Here is a 16,122-nt window from a genome sequence, read left to right as displayed (position 1 = left end):
ATTATTACATTGTAGGAACAGCACAAATAATAGTGAATTGACATTTCGTAGATTTCAAAAAAACTGTGGAACTGAAAAAAAAAATGATTAGTTGCTTTGAGAGTAGGTATCTGTTGATGAAAATACTTTGGATCGTTTCAGACTCCAACGAATGTGTTGTTTAAATTTCGTTCAAATAGGTATTCTGCCATCGGAGAAAATTCCCCCAACTTTTTGGCATTTTGACTTTAATGGTGAGTTATATTTTCAATGAAGTGGAATGTTTTTCAGAATGTAATTGTTTTTGTTACTCATCCACTTGAACCACCTCAAATTTTCTTTCCCAATGACGAAATTTCATAATATTGTGAGGACACTGGTGTGAATGTTACAGAAGTAATTAAACAAAAATGAGTTGATGAGAAAATTGCTCATCCCAATTTTAACCAGCATAAGCAAACCAACAACATACAGACTGTTGGTACTTTACTACCAAATAATGGAACACCACCTCTACCAAGCAGAACGTAATGAAAGAACATTTTAATTATTACTTTCAATAGCAATATCAAAACCATCAAATTAGTATCCTGGTAAATATATAAAAAAAAATAAAACCCTTCGTGAAACATATATATTTATTTATATTTATTACTATTTATTTAGACATTTTTGAAAATAAATTATTGAATTAGAATGCAGTTAATATTGGCAAAGAGAACATTTCCCATAAATTATCATCAAAATCAACTTCTTCTATAAAAACTTAGCATCCACCATCAACCATGAAATGACATTTATTGAGACCAGTAATTTTTATGTTTTATGAATAATTTACTGATTCCTTTTTTGTAACATCTATATTTCAATAAAAGGATTCACTTGGATTATACTTATGAATATTTATTCCTAAGCTTTTGTATACAACCTCTCCGTTACATTTCTATCTTATAACTATCACCAGCGTTGCTAGTTATCTATTTTGTACTTAGGGAGTTTTTAGCGTTACATCCAACAATAATTCCCATTCCTCTACATTATAAATATGTGTCAAGTGTAGTTGCCAAGTAGGTATGGCACACCAGGATTCACACTGACACTGACATCAATTTTGAATGCTTTGCAATTGAGGTATTCAATCAGATATTTCTCAACAGCCTTCTTTTTATTTAAATGACCCAATTTCATCAGGGCAATGCCACATACTCTTTTGGTAATATTTTTTCAATTGTTACTTGATGATATTACCAAATTCATTATATGTTGATGGCTTGCTTCGCTCATGGTACCGTAATGCATCATCTTTTCAATTGGTAGTTAGATTTAGAAAATGTTGTGCCTCATTTAGTGATATACTACAGTTATTCAAAAATGGTACGCCACACTTTGTAATACATCTTCCTATTTTACTGACGAAGGAAGATCAAGTTCAACCTGATGTTTCTCATCATCTGAATGAATTTGTTTTACTGGTAGAAAGTAATTACTCACTATGGCTTCAGCTGAGAAATTGAATCCACGCCCCTTGAAAACGTCACAATGTTGCTTAGGCACTGTAGTGCCTAAGCAACATTAGGATTTACTGTATCGATGAATGAAGTAATCCCGAATGATGAATAAGGTTGTTACTTAACTCTGGAGAGGAGAGAGATCAGTTCTGTACAGATAACCGAATAAAGCGGTATAGTCAGTGTAGTAAGTAGTAGCTTTGTATATAGACTAACCTAGTAGGATAATCTTATGGAAACTATATTTGACAGAAAAGGAGACTGTCACTAGATGGCGTTACTGAAACACCGATACGAGCTCAAAATCCCATGTATTTTCTTATGGAGCTGAACTTTTGCAATTTTTGGTTCAAACAGGAGTGGGAGAAACGTGTGACGTCATCGACGCAGGATAGAATGAGTATCGGAGAGCGTGGATCTCGGCCCCCAAGTACTCCGCCTCACCTCAAGGCCTCCTTAGTACTCTGCTTATCGGCCCCCTTGAGACTCCACCCCTCAGGCCCTCTTGTCACGTGATCCTAATTAAAAAAAGTTTATAGTTATGAGAATCGAACCTGGATCGTCCGCGTGGTAAACATTGTCTTTAACCTCTACACCAACGTAGGATATTGAAAGTAACTGCGAATGTTGGGTATTTATAGCGTAAGTATTGTTGGGATCGAAATTGACTCATTTTATATACTTGACCGCTTTTTTTTGATTTTTGTATAATGTTAGGGAAGTTGTAATCGTCATTATCATGTTGGAGATAGGAAAATATACCCTGATTTGGGAAAGAATTTTTATTTCATATAAAGATGTGTATGTATGTGTAAGAGTGAGAGACGCGTGTGACGTAATCGAGGCAAAGAGAGATGGAGATGGAATTGAGGTTTTACGTTACTGGCGCAAGCAGGTGTTGCCGGTTACAAAATAAATCGTTATTTATGGAATAATGTAGCGTTGCCGGTTTTAAAATTAAGCGTGAACGACTCGATGAAAATTGTATGGTAATGACTAGGAGGGCTCTTACGTTCTAAGTGCGTTCCAACATGTCAGAAGGACACCAAGCCACATCTTTATTAACCAAGTTAGCATCATCAGGAGAAAGAGTACACCCAAAAGTGTCGAGGGTTTACGCGTTGTGGACTCAACGTGAGGGCAATGGGGGAGCGAAGTATTCGACAATGAAATTTCAAAATACGTTGTTTTGCATAAGTTTCGACCGTTTTGCGTGCGTTTTCGACCATTTTTCGACCGTTTTCGATCGTTTTGCGTGCGTTTTCGACCGTTTTGCGTGCGTTTTCGTTCGTTTTTCGTGCGTTTTCGACCGTTTTGCATACGTTTTCTATTTTTTGTTAAGGGTATATTATCATAAGGCGGTGAGGTTAGATAAAAAAAAAAGACATGATTTTGAATAGGAATTTATTATACATTTTTATTTTGGTAACATATCACGAAGCCATTTGTATGAAATATCTACGTTTCGGAGACTGCAATTGTAGTTGGTTCGGTTGCGAATGTGATGCATACAGGGTGAGACTCCTTCGTTGTTGTCGAATGTGGGAACCATCCATGTTGTATTGTCATAGCCCTCCAAATTCACAACGTGTGTAGGTATATTCAACTCGTGAAATTTTTCGGTTAGAAAGTCATGTTTTTGATGTCCCCGCACATAAATGACATCGACACCTTGTATGAGGATGACATCCAATTGATTATATTCCACAAAGCCAGAGGAATACCTCAATCCTTGAATGTTTCGCTCCAAGTAACAGGCGGTACGGCGATCTTCTTTACTCAAACAGAAAAATGGTGTGTTTGGCAGCAGTAAAAAGTTACTACACTGAATTCCAATCCTAATGGCTATTTCTTTAAGATGGGATTTTTGCTCGACGGTGAAACCTTGAATATCTACAACAGCTATTCTCATGTTGACTCTTCGATTGACACCGAAGCAGAATCACATTTTCAGTTCCATTTTTTAATAATTTCGCTGAGTGGGAGGTGTTCTATGACAGTGTCATGCACAATGATGCAATAGGCTTTAGTATTTTGAGGAAATCCCTCGGATGCTTCGATTTCAAGTTTTACATCAACACTGGAACTTTTGATGCTCTCATCCCTTCTGGAACAATCGATGACAAAGAGAGCTTTGTCCGTAAAGACGGTGGAAGTGAGAAGAGGATTATGTTGATAAGTCTTTTTGCTACCTGAGACCAAATTGTGAGTAATTGAAATGAGCTTGCGAAAAATTCCCCTTTGCAAAATTCAAATGCATATTTTCCTTGGGGTGATTCTCACCGTTTAGAGTGAGCTTTATATTGATGATATTCAAATGATTGAATTTTGTTGGATCATTGTTGACTTTAGTGTAGTCACGATTTTTTTGGAAACATACAATCACATAGCGAGGGATTTCGAGAAACGAAATGCTGCCTGCTCTCACACAAGGTGTGAGAGCAGACAGCATATGAAGTCCTCTTTTTCTGAACGGTATGAGAATAGGAGTGCCTGCTTGGATAGCTTTCAAAAGTTGCAATTTAATTTGATCATGCGAAAAGATTCGTTTAACTTTCAGTTCGATATTTTCAATTTCTAATTTAACTTTCGTTGTTGGCGTTAGTGCAGCAGGAGTCTCTTCTATCATCTCCAGCTCGAACTAATCGAATGGTATGTTTACCGTAGGAAACGCACTGATAATCGTTGAAAATATTAAAAAAATGCTTGACGGGTATGAGCATGTTGATGTTAGATGAGTTGTGTTTATGACGCCTGCATTGTTGGGAAAATTACAACCAGAGGTGGCCAAGTGTTTGATATCTTCGTCGGTGTAGATGAGAAAGCCTCTAACAGTACTAACAATTCCAAGTTCATGAACTGCTTTCAATTCCTTACCACTCTGCTCATAACTAGCAGATTGAAACATGAAAGCGCCAGCATTGTTTACGAATGACACCTTACCGTCCCCTTTGGTCTTTTCAACTTTTCCACTAATGAACAGCAGAATATCGTACAAAGCATCGTAGGCATCAGATCGATTCATGTTGATTTCAATAACATCGTTGTTGCGAAAAGACTTCACATGAGGATAGTAGGTACGCCACTGTACCTTTTGTATGGACTCATCGATTTGCGGTTTTCGGAAAATTTTGAACACTTGATTGGACAACATGATAACCAAGAGATTCCAGAAACAATTTATTTTCCGTTGTCAATAGTCTTGGTGAAGACTGACTTGGAGTATGGAGGTGAATTATTTTTATAGTCAGCACCATACTTCCGCTTCGATTCCAAACGAATCATTATTTCTTCGTTTCGGTAATCAATGAGCCTAGAATGTTGGTCGAGCACTCGCAGCGTAATATTGTTTATTTCGTCTCTATGTGCAATAGGTAGGTAAATGAGGTGATTGTGTGTTTCGTCAATTGCGTACCCAGGATCAACACCAACAGCAAAGTCGTATATCGTATGAGTCGGTGTGTCGTTGTAGAAGGTTCCAAACGTAATGTTGCTATCTATGTGTATGGTGCGTACTTTAATGATATCCACAGGTAGATCGGATTCGTAATGTTCGTTTGGTTTGAGAACAGTAGATGAAAACCCCAGTATGGGAGCCAAGCTATTTGCAGGTCGGAAATCAATCGAGTGTTTCAGACAGAATATTTCACTTTTCAGCGTATTATTGTTCGGTTTGAGATAGAAAAAATCCTCAGGGTTTTCCTTGAACGTTTTAGGCGTGATGTATTTGTTTATTAATTCTTCAATGTCACCAATTCCGTAAGATCGAACAGGAATATCGATGCTATTCTGTTAAGTTTTGTCTGCGTTACCATAGTAGTAGAATTTCGTACCTTCTTCAATGTTGGGAATACTGTTGTACGAATGGAAACTGAGTAAAAGTATATTCAGGATCCGAATCTAATCGAATAGGTGGATTGAAATCGATGGAGAGCGTCGAACAACGACTCGTTAGCATTAATATCATAGACATGACTGATAAAATGTCAGTATGACATCTCCTTAAATAATGATCGAAACAACAAAGACATTTTGAGTAAAAATCATTCATTCCTACAATAATAACATTCTATTTGTGAACCCACAGGACCATAATACATTGCTTTTTGTAGCGATGACGCAGCTGATGTAGGTGGTGGTACCTCATGTCGGTAATGGATGAAACATCGGAAACGAATCTGCAAAGCAAATCGATGTTGGTAGTCCTTTGGTAATCTATGTCAAACATCCAATAATTCCCAAGGTTCAGCATTCTCAATCAAATAGTCGATCGATAAAGTTTTCAATTCAGCATCGGTTAAATCTCGCAAAGATTTATCTCCAACCATTTTTGCAGACATTATGGAGCAGAAACTGTAGACACAGATGTCCGCAATTACTCTGGTCAAAATTTTGATACTGATCATTGTTATATGTAATCTTTATACCCCCTCCAAAATATCTTACCAATTCCATTGGAGGTTTGAGATTACCGACACTATCATAATATTGTACAGCATTGCCTTTTTTAATGAAAGCTACCCAATGAGTGCCTGCATTCAATCGATAATCCAAGTTCAGTACATTCTCGCAGCCGAGGACCACGAGTTGGCAACGTGTCGCGCATAAAGACTACACGAAAATGTGGAATTCTCAGTTGATGGGCACATTTTTGAATTTGCGAATCGTATAATGTTCTATGGGGAAGCTTCAGTAGGAGTTTTTTTTGCTCTTTCAAGTAAAGACCTCGCCCTTTGCTTTGCTGTTCTTTTTTTAGGAACAGACTAAATCATCGAGGTGTTTTGCGTAGGTACAAACCGGAACCTAAATGTTCCATAGCTTTATTGTGACGTTGATCTTCTTCAAGTTTCTTTTTGGAATATTCAACATCTATTACGATTTTTGCGATAGCGCCTTCTCCACCTGCCAACGAACCCAAAGCTGAAAGGGCAGCGAATATAGGTATAAGTGGTAGGATTTCTCAAAATTTTGCTTCGAATGGGATTATCCTAGGTATCCGTATGTTTTTACGTCCTCTAGCTTGACTCAATGCAATTTTAGCAGCTCGCAAAGCCGAAGCACTAGATTTCGTAATATTGGTAAGATGTGGCTTCCAATATTTAGTAATTTTTTGAAGCATATTACGTCGAAAGGTCCGCAAAACTGATAACCAGGTAGATGTAATTCGAAAGGGAGCTTATTGATAAGCGAATTGACGACACCTGCACCGGAGTAAGTCAACATTGACAATGATGACTGTGATATTTTTATTTATAACCGTAGCGCACTCATTGTCCAACATCACATCATGAAAGTCGTTCAACATGACAAGACATTACCTTTTGAAAATTTAGACTTTTTGAATGAAGCCAACAATAGTAGTGTCGTTGGGAAGCACGGTATATTATTGCCCAATTCGTTTCGTGCAATAATTTGTGGGCCGAATGATTGTGGAAAGACAAACGCTATCTTAACATTGCTATTCCACCCGAATGGCGCCAAATTTGAAAATATCTACGTATATTCAAAATCATTGTATCAACCTAAATATAAAGTGGTTCAAGAAATTTTCAGTAAAGTCAAGGGGTTGGGATATTATCCGTTCAGGGAAAATGAGGATATCATAAGCCCTCACGAAGCCAAATCAAATTCCATATTCATTTTCGATGATGTCGCATGCCATGGCAACCGAAAATTCGCGAATATTATTCTATATGTAGGCATGAGAACATTGACGCCGCCTATCTTTGTCAGAAATATTCAAAAATCCCCAAACAATTGATACGAGAGTATTGCAATATGATTGTACTTTTCAAACAGGATGAAATGAATTTGAAACATGTCTTTGATGAACACGTCTCTCCCGTCATGTCTTTCGATGAATTCAAGAGAATGTGTGCCGAATGTTGGCAAAATCGATATGGAACCGTAGTAATAATGAAATATTTCGATAAGAATGGTGGACGTTATCGTCAAGGATTCGACAAATTCATAAGTATACACAGTGTGTGATGTAGTATCATTCACCATCATGAAACCGTTGAGCAAAGAAGTTGATGTTATTCGAAAGAATAAAATCAACGAAATTGCACGCATCATTCGAAAAAAATATTTGGCTCTGAAATTGGATAAATCCGAAGAAGATGAGTCATTGCCAAGATTTTTCAAATCTCTGTCTATTTCATTGAGGAAAATAGCAAATAAAACAACAACACAATCAGCTATTGAAAACTGAGGCGAAAACCGAAGTCAAACAAGAGACAGTGGAAGAGCCTGAAACAACTCCATTTCATTCCCTCGTACATGTTGCTGGTACAGATGAGGATAATGATGATGAAAACGTCTTTTAGTGGGTATGCAGAAGACGAACAAGACGACAACGTTGCGTCAGGCATAAATGAACAAGTTTTAGAAGAATATATCGATCAATATCCGATAATGTCTCAACCGTACATTAAAAGACATTGGGGAAATGACAAGGAAATTGACAAAGTATACGGTCCCATATATGATGAGGTATCTTCAAAATGGTTCCTAGGCCAAAAAGGAATCGATTTTGACAAGCGTAGCGGATATATAAAATTGGCAGGGTATCACTGGAAAGGAACATCCGGTATATATGAACTGTTATTTCTCGACATGCCTGAAAATTATAATGCTGAGGATTTGAATGTATACAAAAAGATTCTGGATTTATCGATCGCTCACAAGAATTCGACTGGGCATCTAAAAGGCACACAGAGATACAAGTACACCAACATAATAAAACCGTTGTTTTCTACAGTAGGAAATCTTCGTAAAACTGGTACTGGGTTTTTTCAACCTAAAACACCTCTTACTACTACTACTTCGATGACATGTCTACCCAAAACGTTACCTCTACATTCAATACGAAACCGATTGAATACATTTATTGGGACGATCCCAACGAGCTATGCGAACGTCTCAAATTATTGCTAGCCTCTCGAGATGCAGGAAATACTTCACACAACAATGAAATCATTGCCATTTTGAATGAACTCAAAGAGGCAAAAATAATTCTATAAGATACACCACGTTCGCCAATATATTATCATTTTCAAAATGGTTATCGATAAGTTAGGGGTGCTTTCTATGGGGAAGAATTACAAAAAACTGCAAATCCTGATGTCACGAACATGGAGCTGTTTTAACGAGATGTAAACGAGACCCTGAATACTCACCTTGGTGTGCTCTCTGACCGTATCGCTATGCTGGATGCTTTGAACTTTTGTGATTATTATCGAGGTGTTTTCAATGTAATACAATCATGCTTACGTGGAAATGAAACTAATTTATATTCGGAAGAAATCATAAGGTTTTTGTCAAGCCTCAGGTTTAGATAGTCTGTATGCTAATGCTTTACGTGAATATTTATTTTATTATAAACAAAAAATAGTGTATGATTTATGTAATAAATGAGAAAATGTTGTAACATTCGTTTCATTTAATGTATAAGGTGACTTATACAACTTTAAAAAGTTGTTCGATGTAATAAAATACCCAAATTTCAATATATATATATTTCATTCAAATTATATCAACGTGTGTGTACAACAATAAATAAGTATACAAAATTTCAACATATTTCATTCAAATTATATCAACGAGTACATGTGCAATAATAAATAGTATACAAAAACTGAAATACTCAAACATATTTCTGTTTGCAGTCAATTCTTGCAAAGTTGGTGGACTCCTACTGCTGAATATCAGTTATATTCAAACTAGAACAAAATTTTTCAATGAATCACATCAATAGAAATAAAATCCAAATGATAACCTTATTTCAAGCTATAGTGTTCCCAAGGTGAAGTGACGGATGATTTGGGGATTAATTTTCGTTTATCGTCGTGTGGACACAAGCCTATTTTCACCTGCTTGATACTGAAAACGTTGTGAGCGTATGATCGAATAGTAAACTGCCCACATATTTTTTCTTTAAAATTTCTGGGACAATCGATATAATCTTTGAAATCAATTTTATTTTTGAGTACATTATATCGAATTCCCTTTGATTTTTTGATAATTTTTCCACCCTGCACTTTGTAGGTGCACAAGTGGAATTTGAAACTTATTATCGGGCGAATAATCGGAAGTATCAAATTTTGATAGGTTCTTTTTGATGAGTTCTGAATAGACATCTTCACACGTTATTTCGTAGATGAAGCTATCTGTATACATTAACTTGCAATTTTCTATAACTAGAGTGGGCACCATGAAATCGTATTGGAAATCAAACATGCATGTTTTTGAAATATCTAATATTGCCATTCCGATGTACATAGGTTAATTGAAAACAAGTTCAGTCTTTCTCAATTCAATAGCCACCAAGTCTGTATCGAAAACGGTTCGACTCTGAAATCGGGGGCTCGCAATTACATTTTTGGCGCCATAACGACCGTTCCAGGAATTCACAAGTTTGACCACCCAGTGTAACCGAATGTTTTGTATTGTTTTCCCAAAAATAGCATTTACTATTAGTTTATGTAGATGTTTGCCAAAAGAACTGGTGGCTGCAGCCCTTAGACGGGTATTCAACTCAATGTAGGGACGCAGCCATGCAGATTGTTTGAATTTCACAACCCGATGAATTTTGGTTAGAATCAAACCGTTTTACAATGCTTGTTTCAAGTTGAGATAATGCAGAAACGGAAAATCTTTATGTGAATCATGTAATCTCTCAGGGTATTCCAAATCAACTTCCAATATGTAGCCTTCTGAAGCATTGTCAGGAATTTCAGTTACTTCATCAAAATTTTAAACCCACTGAATACCGTCGTAAGGTAAACATTCTGACATTGCCCACCCATATAAATTATCAACGTCTAAATATAAAAAATATTTTGAAGGTTTTTCGGGATTGTATGCTTCCATATATTCATTATTTGCTTCAGAATATCTATTTGAACAAACCGATATTCCGCCCCTTATCCCCTTTTCTACAAACATAATCATGTCAATGTCTTTTAAAATTTGTAATTTACATTTCGTATACTTCAACATGGTATCCCACGTGTACCCAGGCATAGTATAATACCATGCGGGGTCCAACCCATAAGTTGCCATGCTTTTTTGACGAAAATTTTCAAAAACGTCTGCCAGTAATAAAATATCTGTTTTCAAATATAGGTCCGTATACGATCCCAAGTTTGTAATTTCGAATGATTCCCAAACATTTTGTGCGTGAGCATATTTCTCTTCTATTATGTATGCAATCATTTAATTTATTATAGAATTATTCTCGTGATGGTGACTCGGTGATGTTCAATGTTTCCATGCTATCTACATAATCATATGGAAATACCCCCTTCCTGGTTAGAAGAGCGAATTTCTCATCATCTAAATGAATACTTTTTTTTTAATTTCCGAATCATTTTGATCCAATGTGGACACCAATTCATCCAACGATGTTCCCATGAATCGAAAAGAATCTATGAATGGTATTTTAATTTTAGTTTCAGCATCCTTCTGTGTGAAGGAAATGTATTTTCTTTATTTGAGGGAAGTATTCTCACACAGCCTTTTTTGCGATATCTCTTATAATGAAGTGACTGTCGTATCCTAAAAGATTATGAAAAGTAATGGGTACCACGAATAATTTTCGAAAGTTGACATTACAGGGGGCTTGGTGTGCTTCTTTATTTTTGATTCAACAAATTTTGAAATATCAGACAACTCATCGGCAAACCATTTCATACAGTCTTCACCTCGATAGCTTTTGAAATGAGAAAGACTGTCGTCATAGGAACACTTGAAGTAGTAGCCTGCACTGAAAGGTATATGTTTTTGGTATTTTTGGTATGTACGATAGTCTCAGAAACGATCCCACCCATTTATATCAGAAACAAGTCAAGGAAACTCTGAAAAATATTCATTGTGTCATGGATGAAAAGGAAAAATTCCGATCGTTAGTCATGAACCCACAACCACCTAAATTGTATTCGTTGATTAAATTACACAAAGATAACTACCCCATAAGACCGGTAGTTTCTTTCATCACAGCTCCGTCAGTTAAAATATCCGAAAAACTCATTGCAATCATTCAAAACCATACCAATTTCAAATCAAAATTCAGTTTGAGGAATTCATACCATTTGATCAATGAAATTCAAGATATCACACTCCCGTATAATGCCAAATTGATTTCATTTGATGTAAAGAATCTGTTTCCTAGTATCCCTCCGAATGGAACGATTACTTTGGTGGAGAATCTTTTGGACAAAAACTCTATCAATCCGGTAGTGAAAAATGAAATATTAGACTTGCTCACGGTGTGTTTGTCACAGAATTACTTCCAATTCAATGAAACGTTTTACTCATCCTGCAAAGGTCTCATAATGGGAAACCCACTTAGTCCTATTCTGGCAGAGATTTTCATGGACCATTTGGAGAGAAGAATACACAGTGACCCACTGGTAGGAAGTGTCGTGTATTGGTATAGATATGTGGATGATATCCTGGTATGTTTCACGGGAATGAACAGACAGTTAACAAACTTTTTGAAGTTCATCAGTTCTCTCCACTCTTCGATCACATTCACAATGGAGATGGAACAGGATGAATCTATACATTTTTAGACTTGACAATAACAAAAGTTAACAACAAACATGATTTTTCAATTTATCGTAAACCGGCACATACAGATATTATCATTCATAATTCGTCCACTCACCCATATCAGCATAAGGTAGCAGCTTTCAACAGTATGATCCACAGACTGACAAATGTACCCTTGTCAGTGTTATGTATTTTCGGATACAGACCAAATACTTTTAGATCAAACTTTATTACAAAGAATTATCTGACATTACAACTTCATTCCTATTTGACAGTAAACCGACAGTTCTCCAAACCCGTATTCTAATGTTTTCTAAATACTGAAGGTTTGGTACTTTTCAGCTTACCTTACATGATTATAATATATAACAGTCAGAAGCGAATTTCAATGAAGAATTGAATATAATAAAGCAAATAGCCGTCAACAAGGATTACGATAGCGGTCTGATACATTCTTCATTATCAAAAAAGTTATATAGTCAAGCTTTGAAAGAAGTTCACCCAATTCGAAGAGAAGAGGATATAAGTTATAGAACCTTAACCCACTTAGGCCAACCCACTACAAATATTTCAGATTTTCTGCACAGCAAAGGTGTCAATACTGCTTTCAAAACCAACAACAACTTTAAAAATAACAAAGATAAAAGTTTAGTTTCAGAAAAATCAGGAGTGTATAAATTATCGTGTGGGTCATGTTCGATGTTTTATATAGGTCAAACTGGAAGAACGTTCAAAGGAACACAAATATAGTTTTCAGAATGAAAAAATGAATTCCACATATGCCAGTCATTCAATCTCAGAGGGACATGAGTTCAACTATGAATACAAACCCCCCCCCCCATTTTCAGAAGAAAGGTTTGAAACTTAACCTGTTGGAGAGTATGGAAATAAACAAATTCAAAAACTCTCAGTATCTTATGAACGATCAAACTGAATTGAATCTATTCATTCGCAGGTAAAAATAGTTAGGTATATTTACAGGTATACTTTCAGGTATACCTGACCTTTTCAGGTAGATTCATTATTCAGGTAGACGAATAGGTACTAGGTTATAGTATATAATGGTGTAATTTAGAAGTAACTCTCAGTTTATGCTTGAAGAAGCTATTGTATAGCGAAACACGTGTCACGGTTAATAAACTGTATTGATTAGTTATTTTGTAGTTTTGTTAAATATGATTATGTTACATTTTTCCAACAGTGACTCAAAATCAGCAAAATTTATAAACGGGCCTTTTTGTTTATAAACATAATTTCAAAATTCCACATAATCGTATGTAGGAAAGGAAATTTTACAATCACTCACTTTTTCGCACAAAACAGTATGATCATTTAATTTTTGCTGACTTATAAAAATAATTGAGGCATCTATCACAAAAGATTTTTTCCATCTCTGTTCAATTGTCTACGAGACATGTCTTTGATCCAACAATAATAGAATTTTATTTCAGTCTCGTCATCATCATTAATTGGTGGAGCCTCATAATCATTCAATTTTGGAAAATATTTGTCTTGAATTAATAACAAATTAACATGTCTGTCTCGTTTTGTTGTCGTGAGTCTGGCAGGTATTACTACAAAAAATGATTTTTCCTTTGCTTGATTCAATTCCAAAGTGTAAACATTAACAGAAATATTATTAAGTTTTTCAAACTTGGAAATTTGATTCCATTGTCCATTGAAGTATTTAGCCCTGTATTATTCAGAACTGTAGAATAGTGTGGATAGTTTAACACTCTTGGGTCTGTCTCGTTTTGTTGTCGTGAGTCTGGCAGGTATTACTACAAAAAATGATTTTTCCTTTGCTTGATTCAATTCCAAAGTGTAAACATTAACAGAAATATTATTAAGTTTTTCAAACTTGGAAATTTGATTCCATTGTTCATTGAAGTATTTAGCCCTGTATTATTCAGAACTGTAGAATAGTGTGGATAGTTTGACACTCTATTAGAATTTTTTGCTACACGATACAAGGCGCTATTAATACTCCAAAAGAAGCACATTTAGTCATCGTTTTGTACATTAATGCATGCCTGCTTCCTTGCGATTTCTTGCGGCAATGGAATGAAAGAAGAACCGTTACCAATCACATATTTATTTATTGCTACTTCCAACAAAAGAATTTTACGCAAAGCCCACACCGACTGTTGTTCTTCAAATTCGTCTAATTTATTCAATATAACATCCACAGCGTTTTCATTGTACCAAGCAGCCAAGTCCGTACTTGAATCGATACTTTATTTGGCGTACTGAAATATTTACGATCAACAATTTCCCCATCATTCGACTTTTTAATAAAATCCTCTGATAATGTAAAATTAACTTTGAGGCATGACATTTGTTTTAAAATTTTGTGAATCTCACTTTTGAATAATGAAAAAGCATCGTCTAGAAACTTTTTAGGATGAGTCAAATTGATGATTACCCCCGTTGTTACTCTACTATTGAAAACATTGTTAACATTTTGCCACTTTACCCTGGTGCTTCGTCGTTTCAAACCCGAGCCTATATGTTTATTATTCAACATTTTGATAATCACTTTGAAGCGTTTCAATTCCCCAATTTGTGTAATTATTTTCTTTCTTTCCCCAACCGAAAATTTAATTGTTTTCATAGCTAAAACGTATTTCTTTATATGTTTATTAATAAATTGTATAACTTGTTTGGCAATATGATTCGAATAATCATCTTTGATGTATAAAATGTATTCATCAGTTATCGACTTGATATTTGTAAAATCAACCATTCGGATTTTATTTATCGACATGACTCACCGATATTTTGTTCACAAATGAAATTCTTGGTGTGATGAGTCGGTTTTGGAAGCTGCTGTGATTTGAAACTCGTTCTGGAAAGGTTGCTAAGACGGATTTGGATGTAGTTGTTGAGATGACTGAACTGATACTGCACACGTTGATGTAGTGTTCTGAAATAAATTTGATTTTCAATGCAAATATACACCAAAGAAAAATAAAATTTAAGAGTGGGGGTAATGTCTTTAATGGAGCGATTGTGAAGAATGGGCGAGCTACAATTATAATTAAAAAAATCAACTGTCATTCAAAACAAGGAATTTAAAACACATATTCTGCCAGTACTAAACACATGAAAAGCATTGAAAACACTTCTTTATACGGATTATGTCTATGAATGAAAAAATTTTTGAGTCGAACAAAAAGTATCGTATTCAAGCATACATTCTATATATATATCGAACAGAGAAGAAATGGGGAAGCAGTACTAACCTCAATTTCGTACAATTTCAAATGGAACAACACGACAGCGTATTTTTCTGATGAAAAATTCTTCCTAATGGGGGGGATACTCCTCATCACTCGGTGTGGTAAAAAATTGTTGTTGTCGTTAATTGGTTTTCTCTTCACGACCGTACTTGAATTTTTGAAAATCCACCTGTGAGAAACCAAAAATAAAAAAGTTAATGTTTCAAATTATATGAACACTCTCTCAACAAACCACAACATGAATAAAAGTTATTCGTTCCTTATTATGCGTTTTATTCAACTAGAAAGCTGGTCGCAAAATGAGCTTCTGTTTATAACATCATAAATGTTTATATAGAAAAGCTATAGCATTGTCAAAGGCAAATAGATAAAATACGAGAAAAACTCTTATTCAGCTTGGATGATTCTCTAGTGAAATTTATAATAGTAGATAGTATTCGAGAAAAATGGATGTCAGCAATTGCGAGTTCTTATTTTTGATTCTTTATTAAAGATTGAGAAATATCAGCAATTGAAATTTCTTATCTTCTGATGTATGTAGGATAAAAATAGTAGACCAGGGTTGGCTTGTGGAATACGTAATTACCTCTAAATCGTTTTGTATTACAAAATAATCAAAAAAAAAACGATAACCCTCAAAAAGTATGTATAAAAAACACTCAAGTAAATTAATCTGAGAAAAATTTTGGAAATTCAATGATAATTCAACAACAGCTCTCACCACCTTTGAATTAAATCAAATTTGAATAAATTCATTTGAGAAAAAGTCAAAAACGTATGAAAAATCTTGCAATAAAAATTCATGAAGTGAGCATGAAAAACACTTACTTTCAGAT

General features: G+C 35.2%; 1 long non-coding RNA gene across 1 annotated transcript; it reads right to left on the bottom strand.

The window, feature by feature from the left end:
- Nucleotides 1–9,057: 9,057 nt before the first annotated feature.
- LOC141480956 (uncharacterized) lies at nucleotides 9,058–15,544 on the bottom strand. The gene is made up of 3 exons (XR_012464661.1): nucleotides 15,290–15,544; nucleotides 14,819–14,970; nucleotides 9,058–9,211 (listed from the first exon to the last, which is right to left on the bottom strand). It is a non-coding gene; the product is annotated as an uncharacterized lncRNA (long non-coding RNA).
- Between the last annotated feature and the right edge of the window lie 578 nt (nucleotides 15,545–16,122).

Source organism: Leptinotarsa decemlineata, unplaced genomic scaffold (genome assembly GCF_025532065.1).
Source record: "Leptinotarsa decemlineata unplaced genomic scaffold, Ldec_3_MD MMD2_tig00000035_RagTag_RagTag, whole genome shotgun sequence".
NCBI lineage: Eukaryota > Metazoa > Arthropoda > Insecta > Coleoptera > Chrysomelidae > Leptinotarsa > Leptinotarsa decemlineata.
The sequence above is the reverse complement of the archived record's forward strand: the minus strand, read 5'-3'. Positions and strand labels throughout refer to the sequence as shown.